Source organism: Alosa sapidissima, chromosome 4 (genome assembly GCF_018492685.1).
Source record: "Alosa sapidissima isolate fAloSap1 chromosome 4, fAloSap1.pri, whole genome shotgun sequence".
In the NCBI taxonomy this organism is placed as follows: domain Eukaryota; kingdom Metazoa; phylum Chordata; class Actinopteri; order Clupeiformes; family Clupeidae; genus Alosa; species Alosa sapidissima.
Window position 1 is genome coordinate 35,492,788 of NC_055960.1, and position 10,000 is coordinate 35,502,787.

The 10,000-nt window shown below is 44.4% G+C and overlaps 1 long non-coding RNA gene across 1 annotated transcript; it reads left to right on the forward strand.

The window, feature by feature from the left end:
• Nucleotides 1-281: 281 nt before the first annotated feature.
• LOC121707499 lies at nt 282-962 on the forward strand. The gene is made up of 2 exons (XR_006031341.1): nt 282-466; nt 568-962. It is a non-coding gene; the product is annotated as an uncharacterized LOC121707499 (long non-coding RNA).
• Nucleotides 963-10,000: the final 9,038 nt, after the last annotated feature.

The window sequence follows — 10,000 nt, forward strand, 5'->3', positions numbered from 1 at the left end:
TTTGATGTGCCCAAAAGTCATTTTTTTCCATAACTGTCTCGGCAATGTGGAGCTGGAGGTTGGTTTTCTGAACATTTTAAAGACTTCATCCATCAGAATGTTGGGGTTTGTTAGGCATTGCCTGGGTAACTTTAGAATGATGGGTTTTGTTGGGCATTGTCTAGGCAACTTTAGAATGTTGGCATTTGTAGGGCATTGTCTAGGCAACTTTAGAATGTTGGCATTTGTAGGGCATTGTCTGGACAACTTTAGAATGTTGAGGCTTGTTGGGCATTGTCTGGGCAAAAAAAGCACAGTAGTTGCAGGCTGTTGCAGGCCTTCAACAGCCTTCACTCATTGATGCATATTGTCCTTAAATGGAACAGCCATGGCAGCTCTAAGAGCTAAAGTTACAGGCTGTTGGAAAGTCGTTGCACTCCTAAGTGTATTGTCACCTTGTGCGTCCGATGGAGATCTGCAGCTCAGGGTGAAGAGAGCACACTGGCTTCATTGAGAAACTTGCCCCACCTTGACGCCCTGTAAGTTGATTTAGATCAGACGATCATGTGATCTTTCCTTTGGGTGCAGCTGCAGAGGAGCATTGGGCCGAACACCACCGTGCCTCTCAAATAGAGCAATTTCCTCCAGCACTCAGCAGCCCTGAGCCTGGCTGAGACGGAGAGAAGGAGATGGAGAGAATGTGAATCTGGGAGGGAAAGGACACCAGAGCCTCTGGAGTGGAGCACTTGGATGGGTTTCACACATACTGAAATCATAAAGCATGAATAGGCCATTTATAAAACTGCTGTACTATGTGACTGTGACAGTAAATGATAGTTGATTTATGCATCTGAGACAACAACCAGAAATAAGACCTGTGTGTATCTGCATAGGATCCGAAACCAAATATAAACAGAAACAAGACACAACAGTGTCTGTGTTTGTGTCTACAAAAAAGAAATACAGAGCACTTATCACTTGGATCTCACTTCTTGCCACTATGATTTGTTTTTGACTGAGTTTTTTTTTATGTGTAACTGTGTGACTCAGGCGTGGATGCTGTCAGTGATTTACCGAGTAACTAACTGACTCCAGAGAACTCTTAGACTCAAACAGCTCCAGGGTGGGAGGCCCTCAGCAAGCACACACTTACTTACTTAATCCTCTTTGTGCAATTTTGCACATACTGTAAGACCAACCCTCAGCAAGCACAGGGGGACGCCATGCCATGACTACACAATTGCACAATGACTTATGTTAATATTTGGAAAAATAGTTTATAACTGGACGGAATCATAAGCAGCATGATAAAGGTCATGATGATTTGAAGAGTAACAGCACGTTTTTTACAATTTAAAAAACACAGAGGGCCAGATGTATTAATGCTTTTGCACCCACTTCAGGCGTATTTGTTTCGCAACGTGCGCGTAAAATCATGGCGAGAATGTAAAAACAGGCCGCACTGAGGTAAAACCACAGACTGCCTGTCGCGAGATGGGAGGGGAAGCGTAAAGAGCGCATAATTATGTTTATGTATTCCACGGTATACATGTACAAAAACTGCCTGTGAAAGCGCACGTCTATTCTGTGCCTAAATTTTTCCGCCTTGTAAAAGCAGGTGTTAATCCAAATTGCATCAATAAGAGAACCTTTCAAAGACAACAGAATTCCTATTTAGAGCACCTGTTTTGCGTCTTATATCAAGAGCAACAGTGACCTTTCGAATGTCTTACTTTCACTTTCATGTCATCCACTTACTGTAAACTTTCCTACTTGCTAGATTTGACCAATCTTCCATAGCCACAACGTGCACAAGTAGTATGAGTAGAACTACTGATCTTCATTATCTCCCTGCTTGTTGACATTTTATCATGTATTGTATTATTTCATGATCTCTAAACATTTGATTTATTTGAAGTTGTCATCAGTTAACTTCATTCAACTGTGCTTGTATGTAGGCCTATGCCGTTCAGTTGTGGACGTTCGTAAATTGCGGTAGGGGGCGGAGAAAGATGCAAATTAATTGATGAAGTGATAAATACCACGTATCACAGCGTTCGCTATCTTTGTGTTGTCCATGGCGCTGATAACCCTATGTTCGCAAATGTACGTACATCTGGCCCACAATCTCTCAGTCTGTCTCTCAGTTGATTCAGCCAAATCAGCATCCCACTCGGTACAGTAGGTGTGTTGCAGAGGTCCCAACTGAGGGCAGTGTCCAAAGTGAAGTTGTTCGGATGTGCAATGTTAAAAAAACATGTACATTGACATCTTCAACATGGTGGTGACCTATGCTGTATACAGTGGGCCTGTAGACATGTTTTGCTTTGGCATTGCAAGGATGCTGCCGTGCTGTTTGTCACATGATCACTTCCTCTTGTGAAATATTGAATAATTTCCGCAGCCAACCACTGCCAGGGAGGTCAAGCTCTCCATGAACCTGATGAAGGTTTGGAGCACGTTCCAAGGCAGAGCCTGTGGAAGCTTTTGGAGAGGACCCAAGGGAAAGTTTATTTTCAGTTTCTGTAATATTATGAAATTTAGCCTTGATAGTGGTCTGCATCCTCCCAGCTATTTAATTCATTACAGTCACTATTATTCTTATTTTGTCAGTAGCAACCTGAATAGCATGTTAGGGTTGCTGCCGTGTTGTGTGTGTGTGTGTGTGTGTGTGTCTGTCTGTGATGTATGGGGAAATTGTGGAAATTGGAGATGTGTGTATGTGTGTGTGTGTGTGTGGGTGTACTGAAGGTGTTTTCAAGGGGCTGGATAGCATGGAAACCTGCTGTCTCTGAAGTACGTCGATTCAGTGAAATACTACTGTATCAGTGCCCTGAGCATGAGGTGTGTGTGTGTGTGTGTGTGTGTGTGTGTGTGTGTGTGTGTGTGTGAGTATGGTGTATGGTATGTGTGTGTGCAAGTATGGTGTATCCCAGATAGCAAAAATACACTGGGATGGAACTGGGCCACACCTACCACAACGTCCGGCACGGATCTGCATAATGGACCTGATCCGGCGTCCAAACGCACATCGGTCCAAAACTGGTCTGGATCCGTTTGACGGATCTGGTGCCAATAAGGGCTAAGACTGGCCCAGTTCCGTATGATAGTCTGTGTTACTGTGTTCCAGTCTGTGTTACTGTGTTCCAGATCTGCTTATCATATGCAATACAGGTCCGCTTATTGTGTGTGGTACTGACCCGATTATCTGATATCAGCTGGCTTTATTTGACACGTGAAATGTGATTGGTAATTAATTATCCTGAAAAATATGTTTACTACACATTTGCTAACAGGTTCGTTATAGGTTCACCCAGGCTAAAGTTCGTAATATTTTCCCAACAGCTCAACTAATAAACATAAGCTAGGCTACAAACACAATAGGGGGGTAAAAAAAACTTTACACATAAGTGTCTTATTATTCTTTTTTATTCAACAACCTGGCTGTAGAAGTGCAATCCCAGACAAAGTTTAAGTCGTGTTAATTCCACTGTTCCCATCGATATTCAGGCTGTCTTCCTCAGTCATCTCCATGGTCAATCTGAAACAACACAAAATAAACATTAGCCATTTATTCCTTTTTGAAAATAGGCTAAGTCACAATTACACTTGGTTTTTTTATCATCAGTGATTCTGTTAGCATTATCACTGTTTTTTTTCCCAAAATAGGCTAGTTATTGTGATGGCTGTTTTGCTCAAGCTAAGCTAGTAGCCTATATTGCTGGAAAATAAAAGTATAACCTTACAGCAAAGTTATCAATCGCTCTGCTGCTTGTTGTTGTCTCTAAATAAACCAACAGAGATAAAAAGCAGATAGCCTACCTTGAAAAGTTGGGCTGTGTCCTAGTCCAACCCCAGGCTGGGCAAATCATGTCAAAAGATTGATAGTGAGCAAACCAAAGATCCTTGATTAACGTTACTGCTTGGACTTCTGCATGCGTGGCAAGAATATGGGGTTGTCTCATAGCACTGTTAATCTGACAAACTAACTTTGTCACAACTCTGACACAAAAATCAATTAACTACTTTTACCACTGCTAGGTAATAATACAAATAATGAAACGAGAATATGATCAATATTGAGCCAACTACATATTCTTTTCCAGCCTTACTGTAGAAATGAAGTGGCCATGAGAACATAGTGCACCCCCATGGTTTCTAAATTTGTGCCATTCCAAAATACCTTTTTTTTTTCTTTAGCAGCCAGTTGACAATGAAGTAGGGAAAGGACAGTCAATTTAGCAGAATCAGCACCTTAATTAATATCATTACCACCTGGGTCTGCTGTGAAAAAATGGTCCTTCGGCTCATATCCGTATCACAGGTTTGGGCCAAATCAGTGTTTTGTATTTTAAACACATTTCCTGACTTCCAGTTGAGTTGCGGAAATCGGACCTGGGACAAATCTGTAAACCGGTGATAAAACAGCATTGCTAGCAGAGCTGAAACCTGTATTAGGAGTAGACCTGGCCCACAGTCAGATACCGTATGTCCGCTACAGGCGGATCTAAAGGCTTTTATGCGGATCCGGCCCAAAGGAAATTGCTATCTGGGATGGTATGTGTGTGTGTGTGTGTGTGTGTGTGTGTGTGTGTGTGTGTGTGTGTGTGTGTGTGTGTGTAGTATGTGTGTGTGCGAGTATGGTGTATGGTATGTGTGTGTGAGTGTGGTGTGTGTGTGTGTGGTGTATGGTGTGTGTGTGTGAGTGTGGTGTGTGTGGTGTGTGTGTGTGTGCGTGATGGACGATCTGTTTTTCTCTGAAGGCTCTCATGTGACTCTGGATGCTTCCAACCCTGAGCTGAACTGCGCTCCTCTCGAAACTCTGACCGCACAGCTGAGGAATCCTGCTGTCTCTCGCTCTCTTAGGTAGTCTGGTGCGTCTGTCTGTCTGTCTGTCTGTCGACTGTGTCTAGCTCCTGATTTCTCAAGTACTCTGAATGCCCAGGAGAGAAGCCGCCAGACGGAAGGACCACAGCGGGGTGATGTAGTGAGCAGCCTCGCTACTTTACATACGCTACTTTCTCTTCACAGCAGCAGAGCAAAGACTGTCTGAACAAAATAATTGTGAGAAAAACTGAGTCAAGGAATGATTCAGCTGCTCAGGATTCTGGGAGGTTTTGACCGTCGCGTGTCACAACAACACACACACATACACGCACTCATACACACTCACACATTAAGAACCACTCTCTCCAGTAGAGCTGGTGGTGTGTAATGAATGGGTCTCCTCTACACTGTTTTTTTCTCACTACACTGACAAACTTATGGGCCCATTAAATTATATTTCTTCTCATTTGCTGCTGGGCAGAAATGAGGGTGATTGAAGGGGAGGGTATAGATGGAGGGGAGGGTATGGATGGAGGGTATAGATGGAGGGGAGGGTATAGATAGAGGGGAGGGTATAGATGGAGGGTATAGATGGAGGGGAGGGTATGGATGGAGGGGAGGGTATAGATGGAGGGTATAGATGGAGGGGAGGGTATAGATGGAGGGTATAGATGGAGGGGAGGGTATAGATGGAGGGTATAGATGGATGGAGGGTATAGATGGAGGGGAGGGTATAGATGGAGGGGAGGGTATGGATGGAGGGTATAGATGGAGGGGAGGGTATAGATCAGGGGTGGGGAAACTTTTTGGCTCAAAAATTGGCCGGTGGGCTGCACAACCACCAGCACCCCCCCCCCCCCCCCCCCCCCCCCCCACACACACACACACACCCCAACGACACACACATACCAAAAAAAAATTGTAGCCTATAATTTAGTATTAAAAGTATTTGTTGCTTAAAAATACTGCTAATTTGATGCTGTTGAACAAATGTATAAATTGTGCACTGTCGCTTTAACGTTTTTAAATTCACGTTTATTTCTCAATGATCTTCTGCCTGCTCCGCTATGGCTAGTGCTGTACCTACGGCTGTGCCCTAGCCTGGGTGTTCCCATGCTGCCTTGCGCACGATTTGATTCACGCTGCTAAGGCAGCCTGGAGACCATGGAGCAAATTTTCGCCTGAGATAGGGAACCAATCACAGAACAGGTGGGAAAGCAAGACGATGATGAGCTATGCACGGACGCATTAGATAGACATCCGTGGCACCCAATAAACGGATCTGGGCATTTTTTTCAAATACGAGAAAATGAACGTTTGGTTCCCAGACCACGTCTCATTGAGAAGTGGTGGCGCTAGCCAGGCTAGCTGTGCCCACTCACAGTTTTTAAATGGTCAGTAGTGGGAACTACTGTTGCCTTCATTATTTCCTTTTAAAAGTTTCTTATAAGAAGGAGATATCAATTATCAACAATCACAAGCCAGCTGGAACTCGTTGCTCTCTCTCCCTCTCGTGAGCGCAGACGCGTTCCCAATTAAATGGATCGCATAACGTTCACGTTAGATCTGCTGCAAAGGAGATAACTAAGAGTAGGCCTATCTCTATTTAACATGATGTTTTGACACTGACATTGTAAAAGTTCTGTAAGGAGAGTGAAAAGCAGTTTGCAGTAAAGCTAACCAACGTCGTCTCTATCGCAGGAAAAAAGATAGCGAGCAGCTTGATAACCAAATTAAATGCTCGCAGTTTGCCCACCCCTGGTATAGATGGAGGGTATAGATGGAGGGGAGGGTATGGATGGAGGGTATAGATGGAGGGGTGGGTATAGATGGAGGGGAGGGTATAGATAGAGAGGAGGGTATAGATGGAGGGTATAGATAGAGGGGAGGGTATAGATGGAGGGGAGGGTATGGATGGAGGGTATAGATAGAGGGGAGGGTATAGATGGAGGGTATAGATAGAGGGGAGGGTATAGATGGAGGGTATAGATGGAGGGTATGGATGGAGGGGAGGGTATAGATGGAGGGTATAGATAGAGGGGAGGGTATGGATGGAGGGTATACTGTAGATGGAGGGGAGGGTATAGATGGAGGGGAGGGTATGGATGGAGGGTATAGATAGAGGGGAGGGTATAGATGGAGGGTATAGATAGAGGGGAGGGTATAGATGGAGGGGAGGGTATGGATGGAGGGTATAGATAGAGGGGAGGGTATAGATGGAGGGTATGGATGGAGGGGAGGGTATAGATGGAGGGTATAGATAGAGGGGAGGGTATGGATGGAGGGTATACTGTAGATGGAGGGGAGGGTATAGATGGAGGGGAGGGTATAGATAGAGAGGAGGGTATAGATAGAGAGGAGGGTATAGATGGAGGGTATAGATAGAGGGGAGGGTATAGATGGAGGGGCATCTGTGGGTGGGGGAGTGATTAAACAGCGCTCTCCCACATCCACGGATGAGGTGCCCTTGAGCAAGGCACCTAACCCCCAACTGCTCCTTGGGTGCCTGATTAAGGACCGCTCACTGCTCCAGGTGTGTGTGTGTGCTCTTAGTGTGTGTGTGCTCCTAGTGAGCTCACTGCTCTGAGTGTGTGTATGAATGTGTACACTACATCCGGATGGGTAAAATGCAGAGAACAAATTTCCAATAGGAACTTCCTACAGGACTATACAGTATGACTTAACTTAACTTAGATGGAGGGTATACAGTAGATAGAGCGGTGGGTATGGATGTAGGAGAGGGTAAGGATTGAAAGCCTCTGCCTGCAGATAGGAAGGAACATTCCAGAACATTCCATAGTTCTGAGTCTGAATGAAGTCTCATCAGTACTACTGTTTGTCTTTCATTTCACAAGAAGCCAAAGAGCTTCACTGGGCATGTGCAGCACAGATGACAATAACAAGACACTGATGTGGAGACACACCTACACTAACACCATTCAGCTGCTCAGCATCACACATTCAACTGCCAGACACACACACACACACACACACACACACACACACACACACACACACACACACACACACACACACACACACACACACACATACACACACACACACACACACATACAGTACACACATGTATATACAGTGTACACACAGATACGCATGAGCTCACAGATAGACATTGCAAAGACATACTGGTATGTATTCATACATAGATTCAGACAAAGACAAAGTCCACACATTCCTATGAACAGTTGCACACACACAGACACACACACACACACACACACACACACAATCTGCTGTATACTGCTCCATGGCCCCATTTCTGTGTCCACTCTATGATGTGCTATGAAGTAATGCTTTTCTTGTAATCGAGATCCCCCATTCACTTTGCACACAACTGACCAAAATAACCTATTACACAGAACCCTGCAAATAGGCCATACCTCCCAAGAATACACACAACCCCATACTACACACACCTCGAGAGGACTGGAGAATCGTGTGCAATCACACACACAAACTCTCAGAACACACACTTACAGTAAAGACTCAGAAGAATTCTCAGAAGAATCACACACACCAGATCACACACACCAACCTTTAAAACACAAACCTCGAGACAACTGGAGAACTGTGTGCAATAACACACACAAACCTTCAGAACACACACTTTGAAACAGTTAGAGATGCCTGTTTATTGACACACCTTGTGACTGACCCAGACAGGGATCTGATGTGGCCCTGATGTGGCTCTAACGTTGGTCTGTGTTTGTGTGTGTGTGTATGTGTGTGTGTGTGTGTGTGTGTGTGTGTGTGTGTGTGTGTGTGTGTGTGTGGTGTGTGTGTGTGTGTGTGTGTGTGTGTGTGTGTGTGTGTGTGTGGTTGTGTGTGTGTGTGTGTGTGTGTGTGTGTGTGTGTGTGTGTGTGTGTGGTGTCTGTGTGTGTGTGTGTGTGTGTGTGTGTGTGTGTGTGTGTGTGTGTGTACAACTGTATTATTGCTACTAGATGCATCTCACTGGTTAACGTGGTGATTAACTGAACTCACTGTATGTGATGACATCATCCTAATTATGCTGTAATCAGGGCTTGAAAACGAAATTATTTTTCAAACGTTCCGTTCCGAACGGTTCAGGTAGGCCTATGTTTAACGTTTTCGTTCTTGCATGCGTTCCGCCACCAACATAACGGTCCTGAACCGGTTCGGAACGCAAAATATCGTTCGTTCTTAAAGTTCCGGCAGTGTTTGGCGGGCCTATCAAGTCTATTTTTGTGGACTTTACCTTAGAATAGACGTAGGCTACTCATTTCCCCTTGATTTAGCCTATACCGTAGCTATGCCCAAAAATAATAAATCACACAGGCGGCATCCAAAACCATTCAGATGGGCTATCCATCCCATAGCCTACAGACTTACTGTAGGCCTAACCTATGCCTATAAATAATTTCTTATCAAAAATATTTCTGGATACGTGCTAAACTCCTTACCTGGTTGTAGCCTAAGTTTTATCCATATGGAGATCTTCAAAGGCTTGCGCTATAATTCCAATCCTGTTTATAAACGAACCTGTCTTTTGCTGACAAGGCCTATCTCAAATTTCCCGTTTAACTCTTCTACATAGAATAGGCTATAATTGCGCAAACATTTCAAATCCCGACTTTAAAACGACAAGGCGTGGACAGGCAAAATAGGCTATTAAGCATAGGCTACAAACAATTTCCAAATCAGTTTCAGTAGCCTACGCTACGAGCTGGCCTAAGATCCGAAGTGGCAGACGGATAGGTTACATATATGAAAGGTCCATTTATTCGTTTTTTTTTCAAACAGCAGAAATCAAATTATTAGGCTGTTATATAGAGAACGAAAAAAAAAACGTTATTAACCGGTTTTGTGGATTTCAGAATAACGTTTCTGTTCCGGAACAGTTGAAGACCATTTTGTTTTCGTTTCCGTTTCCGCTCCTCGTACAATTCCGTAAAATTCCGTTCGTTTTCGGTTTTCGTTTTCGTTCCTTGAACCGGTTCGGAGCCCTGGCTGTAATTGCCTGAAGCAACGGAGGAGCAGCGTCATCAGCGTTCTCTCAGAGGGGTCTAGGAGCCTCCTTAAAGGAATCAGAATAACATCATACAGTACTAACACCCACATGCTTTAGGATAGAGCAACCAGTGTGTGTATGTGTGTGTGTTTGTGTGTGTGTGTGTGTGTGTGTGTGTGTGTGTGTGTGTGTGTGTGTCTGTG